We start from the raw sequence: 13,954 nt of genomic DNA, 5'->3' as shown, positions 1-13,954 counted from the left end.
GGACACTAGCAGGGGGAAGGGACAGAAAGAGCAGTTGGGAGAGCCACAGGCCAACGTGGCCCCTCCAACGTCCTGCAAGATGCCAGCACCATCACATCCCGTGCAGGGACCACAGCGGTCCTTGGGAACACGGGCACAAAGCAGAGAAGATCGTCTGCAGAGAGAATTGAACGCAGGGTCAGCTCCGTGGGAGCGGGACACGGCTGGGTGCTCACTGCAGTCAAGTCGGGTCTGGCGTCCAGCAGGTACTAAGTGCTTGCTGAATGACTGAACGAATCACAGAAAAAGGGTGAAAACCATGGGGTCCCATAGAACGGGAAGCTGTTGATGGGGCTCCACTGCCTCATTCAGTGGAGCTGAATCCTTGGTCCAATGCCAAGTTTCTGTCATCCTCATCCAACATTTCCCCCACCCGGCTGAAGCTGGTTTGTCCCATGCAACCGAAAGAACTTTCACGGAGATAATAGTATAACGTTAATGACCGTGGCAAGGACAGTAACCTGTTCCTACGGAATCCATTGCCTTGTCTTCTTGAGTCCAGGCTTCCTTGGCACCATGTGGCAGAGTTCTAGCCCATGGAAATAGGGTGGAAGTGATGTACCCCAACCACAAAAATCTCCCATTCAGGAACCTTCATTTTCATTTCCTAGCCTGCTTGGACCTTGGAAGCCACATATTGAAGCTGGTTGTACTATTTCCCACCAGGTGGAGGACACTTGGGCCCTGAGTCACCCTGTGGAAGATTGACCCCCCCAAACACCTGATTGGCATGTGACCTGAGTGAGAAAGAAGCCTTTAAACAAAAATTTTTTTTTCATGCTTATTTATTTTTGAGAGACAGGTCACGAGCGGGGGGGGGGGGGGGGGAGGGGGGGGGGGGAACACAAAAACGGAAGCAGGCTCCAGGCTCCTCGCCGCCGTCAGCACAGGGCCCGACGCGAGACTTGAACCCACGGACCGCGAGATCACGACCCGAGCCGGAGTCAGATGCCTAACCGACCGAGCCCCCCAGGTGCTCGCAGAGAAACCTTTCATACGTTTCGTCAAGCTGTTGGGATTTGTGGGATGTTTGTTACAGCTGCTTGCCTGTTCTTGACTAACTGAAGCGCCTTCTATCCTCGGAAGAAGGAGCAGCCTCTGAACCGAAAGCTTCCCGGACGCGTTTTCTCCGATGCCGATGGAAAATGGGAGGCTGTCGCTCTCACCCCACACTTCTAGAATTCCTCGAGGGCTCTTTGAAGATGAAAACAAACAAGCATTCGGCACAGACCCTCCAGCTGCGTCAGTTACGGAGAGGCCGCCGTGAACAGGGAGCAGCGGCGGTGGCCCCGATTCTGCAACTCGCCCCCCCCCCCCAACTTAATCAAACAGTGATTTTGAAGAGAAACAGGTTTGCGGTTTTATTTTTCACTGGCCTAAGACAGATGGTTACGATGCCAAAATCTTACATTATTTATGAGGCTGTGCAACGGTGGGGAAAGGACCGGCTTGCCGGTTCCAGGTCTGTGCCACGCGGGCGGGCCATGCTGCCTTTCGCAGCCCGTGTCCTGCTTTGTAAAGTGAAGGGAGGGAGGGTGTGAGCAACAGACAGTTTTCTGACGTGCTTTTCTGGGCTAATAGCCTAGAATTTAGCATCTGCATGTCTGGAGGAAGGGGGAGAGATGCATTTTGGAGATGAAACGGAGACGGTGCTGCGGCTTGCGATCCGTGATTGAAATCTCCAGCTTGTCTGTCTCCCCCGCCCCGAGGCCGAGCAAACAGGCATCCAGACGCGGCAGCGTGAGAGCCCTGAAGCCTGTCCTTCAGGCTCCCGGGGGACAGCACGGTGGAAGGGAAGGGCTGCCGCGAGGGAAAGAAAAAGGCCGGAGCCGAGCATCAGGCAGCCGCGTCTGTGACCCAGACTGGCCATCGCTGTGGAAGGCCAAACCGGGGAGGCCCTGGCACGGGACCAGAGCTGTCACCGTCTGGGCATCTGGGCTCAGCGAGCCCCCGAGGTCAGCTGTCTCCCCAGAGTGGAGAGCAGCCAGTTCACACACTGTCTCAACTGCCAGTCGCCGCCAAGTCACGGCAAAGTATACAAGGTACCAGAGGCGGCCCGTGTCGCCCACATCCGCTTTTCCGACTGAAGCCCAGGCCCCCCGGAGGGGCCCCGGCGCCCGGGACTTGCCGTCCGCACAGGGGGGGGGGGGGGGGGGGGAGGGGGTTTACCCTTTTGTTGCGGACCACGCACCCCTTTGGCGTCTGATGAAGCCGGGGGACCCCTTCTCAGAATAACGTGCTTAAAGGTATACACCGGGATTACAGAGGAAGCAATCCCACTGGGACGCAGCCGCCCAAATATTTTCAAACGACTTTGTGATGCAGTAAATCTATGTGCTTCCTTACAAATGCCTTCGGCAACGAGATTTCGGGGCAGATCTAATAACTGCTATCATCCTAGTGAGGAGTGTAAGCGATCTGTGGCGAGATCTGCAGTGACTCTGATGTGCTGCAAAGATAGCTGTGGTTTCTACTGGTGACAGTCAGCGACTGCTGATGCTACTCTGGTTTGTTGCCCACGCTCACAATGGAAGGAAGTGCTCGATTTCAGTTAGAGGTTAGTAAAACCGAAGATGTCATTTTTTTTTTTTTTTCCCTCCCATCCAGGGTGGTGGACCCTTGAATCATATGCACAAACCCCTTGGCCTGGCAGGCAGTGGCTGCTAGGGGACAGGGGCACGCTGCGGACACGGACGGGCGGTGGAGCGGTCCTTCCCTCGCCTGTCAGCGGGGCAGGTGGGACTAGACTGGATTGGCCAATCCGAGCAAAGTGCTGTCTTGTATCGTGTAGCGTCCCCTCCCCAGCCCCGTGGTAAGAATGGCTAATTGCTGATGGCTCAGCGCCCCACAGAGCCAAGAGACTTCAGGCAGCCACCGCTAAATGGTCCGAGCTGGCACCCGATCTGCCATTCCAGGGCTGGAAGCTGTCTGAGGTCCGTTTCTGCCCTGACCTGATATGATTACCCCCATGATTCAAACACGGTCCCTGCCCTCAAGGAACTTCGGAACTGATGAGCACCTTAAGGGTCGGTGCCGAGCGAGGGGGCGGTCGGAGGAGGGGGGACATCTCTGCACGGTTCCTCACCAGGCATTCCGTCATTTCACAGTCGGGGCATTGATTTTACTTTTCGACGTGTAATTTCCACCTCCTGGATTCCATTATCACTCGCTCAATATCCGACAACTCGCCATTTCTCTGGCCACCGCTCTGAGACTCATGCATTGCTGAGCATAAGCAGAAGACATTGCCTAAAACGCATTACTACCTGGACGTAATGATTGGGTTTTACACAGCCAAGACCTTGATGGTTCTGTATATAAGCAATCATTCCACCTGCTTCCTTCCCAGTCACGTGGACTCCCCAGCAGGAACTGAGAATTAACCCCCTGTGCTCAGGTCCCCGGCCCGGACTACCCCAGCCTCTCCGTCCAAGCGCCTTCCCTGATGTGTGAAACACCCCGCAGCTGGACGCTGCTGCTCCTGCCTTCTGTTTCGGGGATGCTGCCGTTAACAGATTCTCTGGAAGACACCCAAATCTGTCCACCCAGAGCTGCCGGAAGCGTTTCTTTATGAACGCAATGAGGAGGTACGAGGCAGTGGCAGAATTCAGCGATTCTCCAAGCGCGCACCCCAGCCCTACGGCATCAGTGTCACCTGGAAGCTTGTTAGAAAAGTGTGTTCTCGGGGCGCCTGGGTGGCTCAGTCGGTTAGGCGTCTGACTTCGGCTCAGGTCATGATCTTGCGGTTCGTGAGTTCGAGCCCGGCGTCGGGCTCTGTGCTGATCTGCTGCGGAACCTGCTTGGGATTCTCTCTCTCTCCCTCTCTCTCTCTCTCTGCTCTGTCTCTCTCTCGCGCTCAAAATAAATAAATAAACTTAACAAGAAAAATGAATTCTCTTCGGGACACTGATTTCATTTCTCTTGGATGACTGTGATGGTGATTTCACAATGTGCATCAAAACATTAAGTCGAACGTCTGAAATATACACAACTTTTTATTTGTCAGTGATACCTCAATAAAGACGGGGGCAAAAAAAAAAAGTTAATTGTTGGCCCCGGGTTAGACCCACTAAATCAGAAATCTGGGGCAGGGTGGGCACCTGGGGTTCTCCAGGGGCTTCTGAGGTGCCAAAGACACTGCTTTGGGCGAAGATTTAGAACCTTTGGCTTGAGACCCACTTTGACCACACCTTGGCCTCGGTGTTTCCTTTTTTGGGCCTCAGTCGCCTCTTCTGCAAAATGGAAGCCACAGCACTCAGCTTCTTTGCCTCACAAGAGGAATGACTCTCGGACGGCAAATGTAAGACCCGTTTGCAAAGCCAAGGCGAGGCCGCTGTTATCATTATCAGCTACTCCGTTGCAGGATGTTTGTGGGTGGTTGGGGAGGGTTAGGAATTTTAAGCTGAGGGACTTCAACTCCACCCGGGTTGAAGAAACATGGGGATCATTGTTTTCCACAGCAGAGACTCCCGGGGCTCAGCACCACCCCTTCCCCCAGCTGGTCTGGCTGAGGCCGTGTCACCATCCCCCTGCTGACTGGCTTCCTGGGGAGCTGAGTCCCTCACCTGAAAGTCACAAGCATTTGAATCCCTCCCCCCACCCCCCCAGCCCAACCCCAGGCCTGTCTCCGGGCTCCTCTCTTTAACAGAGTTTCTAATTCCAGGCCACTTAAAATTCCAGGGACTGGGCCACCCGGGGGTGGGGGCCGGGTGGGGGAGAGGACGGGACAGGAGCCCTGACCTAGTGACCGTTTTCACTTGCAGCTGCCGCGGGCTTGGACCTGTGCGTAGCCCTCTCTTTGACAGCCCCAGAAAGAATACCTGGGGCCTCCTTCTACTTCACTTACCCTGGGACATCGGCGACCCTGGCCAGATCCAAGCGTTCCTTAGATGAACGTAGGGTACACTTTAATCTTCTCAATAACCCTATTCAACAGAGCTGGGGCAAATTCAGCCGTCTGGCTCCAGACCCCCTGCTCTTTTTTTTTTTTTAATATTAATTTTTATTATTTTTGAAAGAGAGAGAGAGACAGACAGACCGTGAGCAGGGGAGGGGCAGAGAGGGAGACACAGAATCCAAAGCAGGCTCCGGGCTCTGAGCTGTCAGCACAGAGCCCGACGTGGGGCTCGAACTCACAAACTTTGAGATCGTGACCTGGGCCGAAGTCGGACGCTCAACCGACTGAGCCCCCCAGGCGCCCCCAGAGCCCGTGCTCTTAACTGTGATGCTAAACCATCCCCCCTCCCTGGAAGGACCTTGGGGACAGGAAGAAACAGATGTCCTCTAACCTGTGTGAGGGATTTTGTGATTTCTCGGGAGCTGGAACATTCTTCTCTGAAGAATCTCATCTTAAAACAATGTTCTGCCCCCGGGGAAGGACGTTTTAAGTTTGGATGTGATAGAAGGAATCAGAAAATAGAAAATAAAGGTTAACTGCACAGATCATCAAAAATGCTTAACGCAAAGACGAAAAAAACTAAGCCACGCTCCGATCAAATTATAAAGGGAAACCCGATTGAGGACAACGCATATAGTTGATGCAGTTATTTCATGAAAGAGCTCATTTTATGGCTTGATCTTAGTAAATGAGCAAAATCCACAGGTAGCTGAAGAGGGAAACATAAGATATACATTTAATTTCTAGGTTTCTGTTATGTGAACATAATCCAAAAATAGAAAACAATTTTATGTCCAGTTCCCAAAAACATTGAAAGCGTTGTGCCCGCAACAGCCACCGCTGGAGAGGTCAGGATAGCGAGAATCCACGGGTGTGTAGCTCGTGGCAGTTTCAACGGGCGCAGTGATGACTGCTGTCCCCTGTGTCTTGGTGGCCTTCCTCCTGGAATCTATCCGAAAGAAGGGGAAAAGTAGGTAAATGAGCTGCTAGGATATGCCGTTCCTCTTCCTACTGTGGGCCGTCGACGAAGCCAGCCACCGTGGTGGCCTCACGCTCCGGGCTCTCGAAGCCATCCAGTGGCTCCGACATCCGGACCGAGGGGATGGAGGTCGGGGCATTCTCGAATCCCCTCTCCTGTTGAACTCCATCCACTCTTGTGTACTGGCTGAATCCCGGGGTAATTCTTGCTGGGAATGACCGGCACCTGAAAAAAACACACGGGCCGGGAAGCACATGAAAAGAGGCTCCAGCATCGTTGGCCGTGGGGGGGGGGCCCCCCCAAGGAAAATAACAAGTGTTGGCAAGGATGTGGAGAAATAGAAACCCCGTGGGAACATAACCGGTGTAGCTGCTGCGGACGAGAGGCAGGGCCTCAAAAAGTTAAACGCAGACTTGCTGCGGGATTAGCAATTTCATGCGGAAGCGTGTACCCGAGGGAATCGAAAACGTTCGTGCACCCAGAAAACGTGGGGGCACGCATGTTCATGGAGAGCCCGCCCCGAATAGAAACGGCCCAAATGTTCATCAGCTGGTGAAGGGGTCCACGAAACGAGGTCTAGCCACGCGGTGTTAGCATCCCGCCACAGAAAGGAATAAAAGACTCGGCTGCTACATCCTGGATGGACCTTGAAGACGCGGTGCTGAGTGATAGAAGCCAGGGACACAAGGCCACCTCTTGTGTGGTTCCATTTGTATGAGGTGTCCGCAGTCGGCACGTCTACAGGAACCGGAAGGAGATCGGGAGTTGTCGGGGGCGGGGGAGGGGAGGGGAGAAGGGAGAGTGGCTGCTTCATGGGTACCGGGTTCCTTGTCGGGAGATGAAATGTTCTAGCGTTGCAAAGCGGTGAGGCTTGCACAACGTTGTAAAGGCACCGAATGCCGCCGCCGTGTACGTGCTGAGATGCTTCGCATGGCGAATTTTACGTGATGTGAATTTCACCTCAAGAAAAGCAAATATGGCTAACTACCCCTGCTATGGATCGGTGGCTGTGGTAGGAAGGCCCTCCTATTACGTGTAATGCTTAGACCAAGCCTTTGGGGACTGAGGCAGGTATTAATGTCCTCATGTTAAGGGCACCTGTGTGGTTCAGGTGGTTGAGCGTCCGACCGGCACACGTGTGTGCATGTGTGTGTGTTGGCGCGGCTGGTTTTTTCTTTTTTTTTTTTTTTTTTAACTTTTTTGATGTGTATTTATTTTTGAGAGAGGGAGAGACAGAGCGCGAGTGGGGAAGGGGCAGAGAGAGAGGGAGGGAGACACAGAACCCGAAGCGGGCTGCGGGCTCCGGGCTCCGAGCTGTCAGCACGGAGCCCGATGCGGGGCTCGAACTCACAGGCCGTGAGATCGTGACCTGAGCCGAAGTCAGACGCTTCACCGACTGAGCCACCCAGGCGCCCCCGCCGTGGCTATTTCTACCTCAACCTCTTCCCCCAGCTGCACACCCTGACAGGCTGACTTCATCACAGGCTAGTGGGGAGCCTTGAAAATTCCAGCCTCAGGTGCCAGGTAAGGGGCAACCAGGACAGGGGACCCAGTAAGACTGAACATTCTCCAAGAGCATGAGGGCCCCGCCTGAGGGCTTCACAGAAATGCCTGATTATTAATCTGACCAGGAAAGATTTAGGGGGTGGATTGGTTGTTATACATTCTTCCCCGACACCTCTGAGGGATTTAACACAAGCCAGATCACAATAGCAGTGGGGGTATTTTCTAACCCAAATCTGACGACTTAAGGGCAAGGGCCTGCTGTAATCTAGAAACTTTACCCGGAAACGATGTGTCCCTTCTACCCCTCGTCCCAGCCTCCGGGGCAACTTCTTGGTCAGCCCAGGGGGTTGGTGAGGGTGATGGGTACATGTGGATATCAGGTGTCCCTGCGACCAAGACCACCCAAATGAGGGTGACTTTGAGCTGATTCTTGCCTGGCTTCCTGCTGGACCTCCCAGAATGCTCTAGAACAAAGAGGACAGGTCTGAGGGCTCTCGCTGGAACTCCAGTGTGGCAGATGGCCTCCCTGAGCTGGTCTACGGGCTTGCTGGCTTTCAGTCCCGTGTGCTTGTCTCATACACACAGCTGACTGACCTCCTTCTCAATGTGTGTGTGTGTGTGTGTGTGTGTGTGTGTGTGTGAATGAGAGAGAAGCAAATAAAATGCCTCCGGAGGGTGGGTCCCTGTTCCGTGCACTTAGACTGCCAGCCTGGTACCTGCCTAGAGGACTCTGGGCAAAGCCCTGGCCCACCAAGGAGCAGGGCCATCTGGAGGGGGAGGAGGGGAGGGTGTCTCTGAGTCCGTGACCTTGGCCTCTAGGCCTTTGGGTGACTCTCCTGGGCGTCTGGCTGGATTTGGCGAGCTCTGTAGCTGCTGAGTCCGTCGGGGCTGCCCCGGGGCCGTCTCCCGCCTTCTCTGCCACATTCTTTTTCTCAGACAAACAGATTCCTTTGCTCACTGGAACAGCGGAGCGGGGAGGACCAGCTGTAAAAACAAACACACGGCAGCTGACTGGAGGGCTGTGGGCTGTTTTCTGGGGTCTGCCTGGGCCTAGAACTCCCGGCCGCAGTGGGTGCCCTGGCTTGAACCCAGGGAGGGGAGGGGGGGGCCTGTCCCGTTGCTGCCTGGGTGTGGGCCAGCCCTGCTCCTGGGGTTCTCTTTACAAAGGCGGTCCTCAGAGGCTCTTGGCAGGCTTGCTCTCCAAGCCCCCTGACGGGCTGTGACTGTCTCCAGCCAAACCTGGAGAGAAAATATTTAGAGAAAGGCCTTTCCTAAGCAGAATCGGCTCTTGGAGCCTTGGGAGTGGTCCCGGGCCTCCCTTCGGAGACACCCCGGGCTGCCCTGAGTGGGCAAAGCAGGCCATGGTAGGGTCGTGGACCCTCCCCAAGTCTGGGCCGCGAGGACAGCTTATTACGTCTCCGATTGTATTTCGCAGTGAGCGATGAACCACACGCCTATTGGAAAATCTCCTCAGAGGTAAGGAAACAGACCCAGACAGCGGTGGTGGTCCACGGCCCGTCAGAACATTCTCTCCTCTCCCTCCTTGGTGCGGAACACCCAGGCCGGGCTGTACACGGTGTGAGGTTGTCAACCACACGGTCGGGGCCCCACCCGATCGCTCTCGGCTCTGCAGTCCGCACGCAGCTTCCCGCCCCACGCAGCCCTCCCGGAGCCTGGCGTGTGGTGAGCGGGAGCCGTGCCCAGCCCAAAGCCCAAGCATGCTTGCTCAGCCAGGAATCCCTCAGGAGTGTCCGGGCCTCCCGATGCGGAGCAAAGCCTTCCAGTGCTAGGTTTGGGGTTGTCTATACGTTTAACTGACCAGCCTTTTCTCGTGCTCCGGCTGTCATGGCGAGACCGCAGCCTGGGTGGCTGAAACAACACACATGCACTTTCCTCGCAGTTCTGGAGGCCGTAAGTCTGGGATCGAGGGGTCAGCAGCGTTGGTTTCTTCTGACGCCTCCTTCTCTCGTTGGCTCGTAGATGGTCGTCCCTTCCCTACGTCCTCACGTCTTCTCTCTGTGCATGTCTGTGTCCTAATGTCCTCTTTTATAAGGACACCGGTCAGATTGGATTGGGGCCCACCCCAATGACCTCATGTTCCCTGAATCACCTCTGTAAAGGCCTTATCTCGGATATAGTCACATTCTGAAGTCCTGGGGGGGTTTGGGCTTCAACGTATGATTTTCAGGGGGACACAGTTCAACCCATAACAACGAGACTCCTCCTGGCCCGCCAGAAACGGAGAGGGCCGATGTCCCCTTGCTGAATTCTGCCGTGCTTTCTCAGCAATCTGGGCTATGTCTGTGAGGCCCAGGGCCGCAGGCACGGCCTAGCACGAGGCCAGCACGCCAGAGGCAGGAGGCCTCACGGGCCACCTCATCCACAGAGGCACTCCCTCATCTGACAGGGGAGGGGGCAGGCCCAGAGCCAGGAGGGATCTGGTCGGTGTCACCCAGCCCAACTTGGATGGGGGGGAACTTGTGTTTCCCAAGGGCCAGGCCCGGGTCCCGTGTCTGCACCCTGCCACCTCGCCCCACCGTGTCTCTTCTTCCCACTCCTGCCCGCAGGCCTGTCTCCCATCCTGCTTCCCAGCCCTCCTAGCTCCCCGCTACCCCTCTCCTCCCCCCCCCCCCCGCCCCCAGTTGTGGCCTAGCAGATGCTGCTTCCACAGCTCTCCTCGAAGAAGGGAGAGAGCGAGGCCTGCCTTCCTGGAGGGCCAGCCCCCACTTTTGCTGGCGGTTGCCCCAGGTCCGGCCACGCTCTCTCTCAGGATGGGCCTGGGCAAATCTCCTGGTCACTCCCCCCTCCCATCTCCCACCCCCCAGGCATTGCGGGTGATGGGGGCTGGGTTCTTCGAGAAACAAACTCTGAGATGGAGTTTAGCTGCGGGGTGTTTATTAAGGAGGACCGTTGGGGTCCACACCTGAGGAAGGGTGAGGACAGAACTGGGGTGGGCAGAGGGAGGAGCCTCAGCTGGGCCCAGGGGGAGCTCTGTAGCCCAATGGCCCCTCAGAGCGGTCCCCAGATGATACTCCCCATCAGTCATTGGGTGTGGGCTGCCCGGGAGGGTGTGGCCGTGGCCAAGAGCTCTCAGTAAGTGAGTCAGACCTTGCAAAGGGAGCTGGATGGTGCGTCGCAGTGCCTGCCACGAGGGATGATGATGTCACTTGTAAGTGCTTTGAAAGAAACTCTGGGCCAGCTATCTCGCCAGTCCCCGACAGGTGCCTTGCGCCCAGTGGGTGCTGCCTGATAACCTGTGGAACCGTGCCATCATCTGAGACCCGCCCCAGAGGCCTTAAGGAGTGTGCCCCTGGGGGCGTCTGGGTGGCTCAGTAGGTTGAGCGTCCGACCCTTATTTCGGCGCAGGTCATGATCTCACGGTTCATGGGATCGAGCCCCTCACCGGGCTCTGCACTGACAGCATGGAGCCTGCTTGGGATATTCTCTCTCTCTCTCTCTCTCTCTCTCTCTCTCCTCTCAAAATAAATAAATAAGCATTAAAAAAAGAAGTGTGCTCCTCTTCCAAGTTGCTAAGAGACTAGCGCTTTGTGGTTTCTTGGGGCTAATGAGAGACACCTTCATTTCTCACGGGGCAAGGATGGATCATTCGGGACAGTGTTTACAGGTGGGGTGCCAGTGGCTCTCTGGGTTTCCAGAGCGCTATTCACCACGGAGGCCATTGCTTAGCTCTGGTCAAAGCAGACTGTGTTTCAACCCACAGGGAGGAAACTGGCGGGGGGTGGGGAGGGGGAAACTGGGCAGAAGTCAGGCATCGTCCGGAGAGAAGACGATTTCCTATATCCCTTCACTTCTTCCTTTATTTTGAGAGGGAAATCCCAACCAGACAGGAAGAGGGATGGGGAGAGGCTATTCCTTCTGCTTCGGGAGGACGGTGGGAGGGTGGCGGGAAGATGGGGCTGAGGCTGGGGAAGCATTCTGAAGGAGTTCCGCTCACCCGCTCGGGGATCTGGCGGGAGGGGGGATATTTGAGAAGTGAAGGGCATGTCTCGGGCGGCGGCATAGCAGCGTCTGGCTGTGTTGGGGGCTCTGGGGGGACAGTGTGGAGTCTGCAGCCCTTACTCGTGCGGCGGGCTCCACATCAGAGAACTCGGAGCGGTGGCACCGTGTGCTGAGCAGAGCCGTCCTTGTTGCTTGGCGGCTGGCGATGGCGCTGGAGCTTCCGTTGGTGGGAGTAACGTAGCTGTGTTGAGGCCAGTGGGCCGAGGCCCAGGGCCAGATGGGGGAATGTCACCGAGTCTTCGAGGGTTCCACGGCACCCATGATTGCTGAGGGGAGATGGAGCTGGCTGGGGTGACGGGTCTCTGACTGCACCCAGGTGGCTGGACCAGTTCTCTGGGCGCACACTTACGTCAGGGAGGTGGTGGTGGTGGGGGGGGGGGACTGTCCGCACCTCAGCAATCACCATTCCAGGGGCGGCCAAGACCAGACACTCCGCGGCAGAGACCTGGAACCTTCCGGGGGGGAGGGGCCTGTGCGGCGATCCACTAGGACCTGACTCCTCACTCTGCACGAGGCCCCATAAGCCCTCATCCTTCAGAAGCTATTCAGAAGTGTGGCCTCAGGACCGGCAGCCGCTGCCTTACCGGGAACCCTGGTAAGAAGGCAGAATCTCGCCCCCCCCCCCCCCCGCTGTGCAGGAAGTTAAGTCTCCCCAGGGGATCTGTGTGCACATTGAAGTGTGAGAGGTGGTGGCGTGAGTTCCGTTCTCCTCCCCCATACGCCCCGACGCCACCCTGTAGGAGAGCAGTACAGGGCACGTGGAAATATAAGAGCACCCGGGCACGAACGTGGTGGCTCCGAGGGAGAAGCCACGTAGCCGGTGAGCGACAGAAGTGGGATGAGAACCCACACGCTCTGACCTGGCGTTACAGCGCCAGGCCACAAACTGGCACCTGTCCACGGTGAGCTAAGCACAGAAATTGGGAGCCTGTGTTTAGCCACCTTGACGGCACAACTTGACAGGATGTTTATGTCTGTTAGACGATCGAACGATGAAAGTTCGGGCTTGTATTTTGTAGCTCGTGTTTCTTCTTCACTTCCTTTTTCTAGCAACTCATATTTATTGTACTTGACAAAAGTATCCGCCCGTGACGGATTGAAATTAATTAACAAACAAACCAACACAAACAAGACCGGTCCCACATCCTCAGATAGTTCGAGAATCCCTGCCGGGTGCCGTGCCATTTCCAGCCAAGAGGAGAGAGTCTCTGAACAATCCGGGAAACATCACAGGCTTGCCCCACCCCGGGCAGAACGCATGAGCCCTGAGGCCTGAGGGGCCAGGCTACCTAGGAAGGCGTGGGTCATCGCTGTTTTCTCTTTCCAAGTTTCCCAGAGGCCTTGCTACCATAGGGAGGCGGTGGGTAGGTATTCACGGGGGGTGGGGGGGGGGGCTCAGGCTAAGTCATTCCATCTCCCCGCGCCCGGCAGCTGGATCACCTGCAGGTAAGTCAGCGGCGGGGTCCTTCCCTGATGTGGCCGCCGGCCTCCCGGCCTCCCGGCTGGCCAGGCGCCAGGGGCCGGGCCCGACACACAGGCCCACATCCCCACCCAGACCCGTGGTCCTGGCTTCTCCCGATTCTGGAGCGTCTGAGTCAACACGCCTAGGCCGCCTCCGTGAGAGGCTTCTCCAAACAATAAAGCAACAGGCTCTCCGAGGGGCCTGCTGATAGCAATCTATCACCACGTCTACGCTGGGGCCTCCTTTTCCTGCCAGCCGTGAATGCCTCTAATCCAGCGAAGCGGGCTGTGGGTGTCAAATTGTGAACCGCTAAGCAGGGCGAGGAGGTCCATCACATGTGGGGTGTGTGGGCCTCCCCCGTCCTTCCCGACAGCCCGGTGTGTCCGCAGGCCCGATAAGGGAGGGCGGGAGAGGCGGGCTTCTTCTCTCCCCGGGGCAGCCGCCGGCACATTTGTCCGGAATCATCAGCCACCCGGCTTCCTGAGACGTGCCCGGGGCCGGGGCGTGCCCGTCCACCTGCGGGAACCGGGCGTCTGGTGGCCGCCCTGTCAGATTAGCCCCACGGCCGGCCCCTGTTTAATGAGCGTGGCACCTGGTGCGCAGCTAAAGCCCTGCTTGTTTAGACAGCCTCGCTGGCTGCGCCACGCGTCGCCTGCACCCAGCCGGGAGGGGCAGGCCCCGGAGGAAGCCTTGTTCCTTTCTTCTTTCAGAACCGAGCCCTGGCCAGCCCTGGCTAAGGTCAAAAGGATCTTGGCAAAGGCCTGCTGGGGCCCGGAGAGCCGTATTTCCTGAGGGGCTGAGGCTGGCCGAGGGGGGGGGGCACAGGCATTGGGGGGGGGACACCCGGGGATGCAGGTGACAAGGCAGCAGGGGCCTTGGCCAGTCTGCCCCCTTCCTTGACAGACCTCCTGGGGCTGCATGCAGGCCCCGCTGGCCCCGCTGCCCTGGGCTTTCACTTTGATTGCTTTTCAGCGTGGCTGCAAAGGAAAGTCGTCGGAGCCATAGCGCCAAGAGTTCCCGTGTTCCTTTACCCAGACTCCCCAAGCGTTTT

This window comes from Herpailurus yagouaroundi, unplaced genomic scaffold, assembly GCF_014898765.1.
Source record: "Herpailurus yagouaroundi ecotype Mexico unplaced genomic scaffold, PumYag 67793, whole genome shotgun sequence".
In the NCBI taxonomy this organism is placed as follows: domain Eukaryota; kingdom Metazoa; phylum Chordata; class Mammalia; order Carnivora; family Felidae; genus Herpailurus; species Herpailurus yagouaroundi.
Note: the sequence above shows the minus strand (reverse complement) of the source record.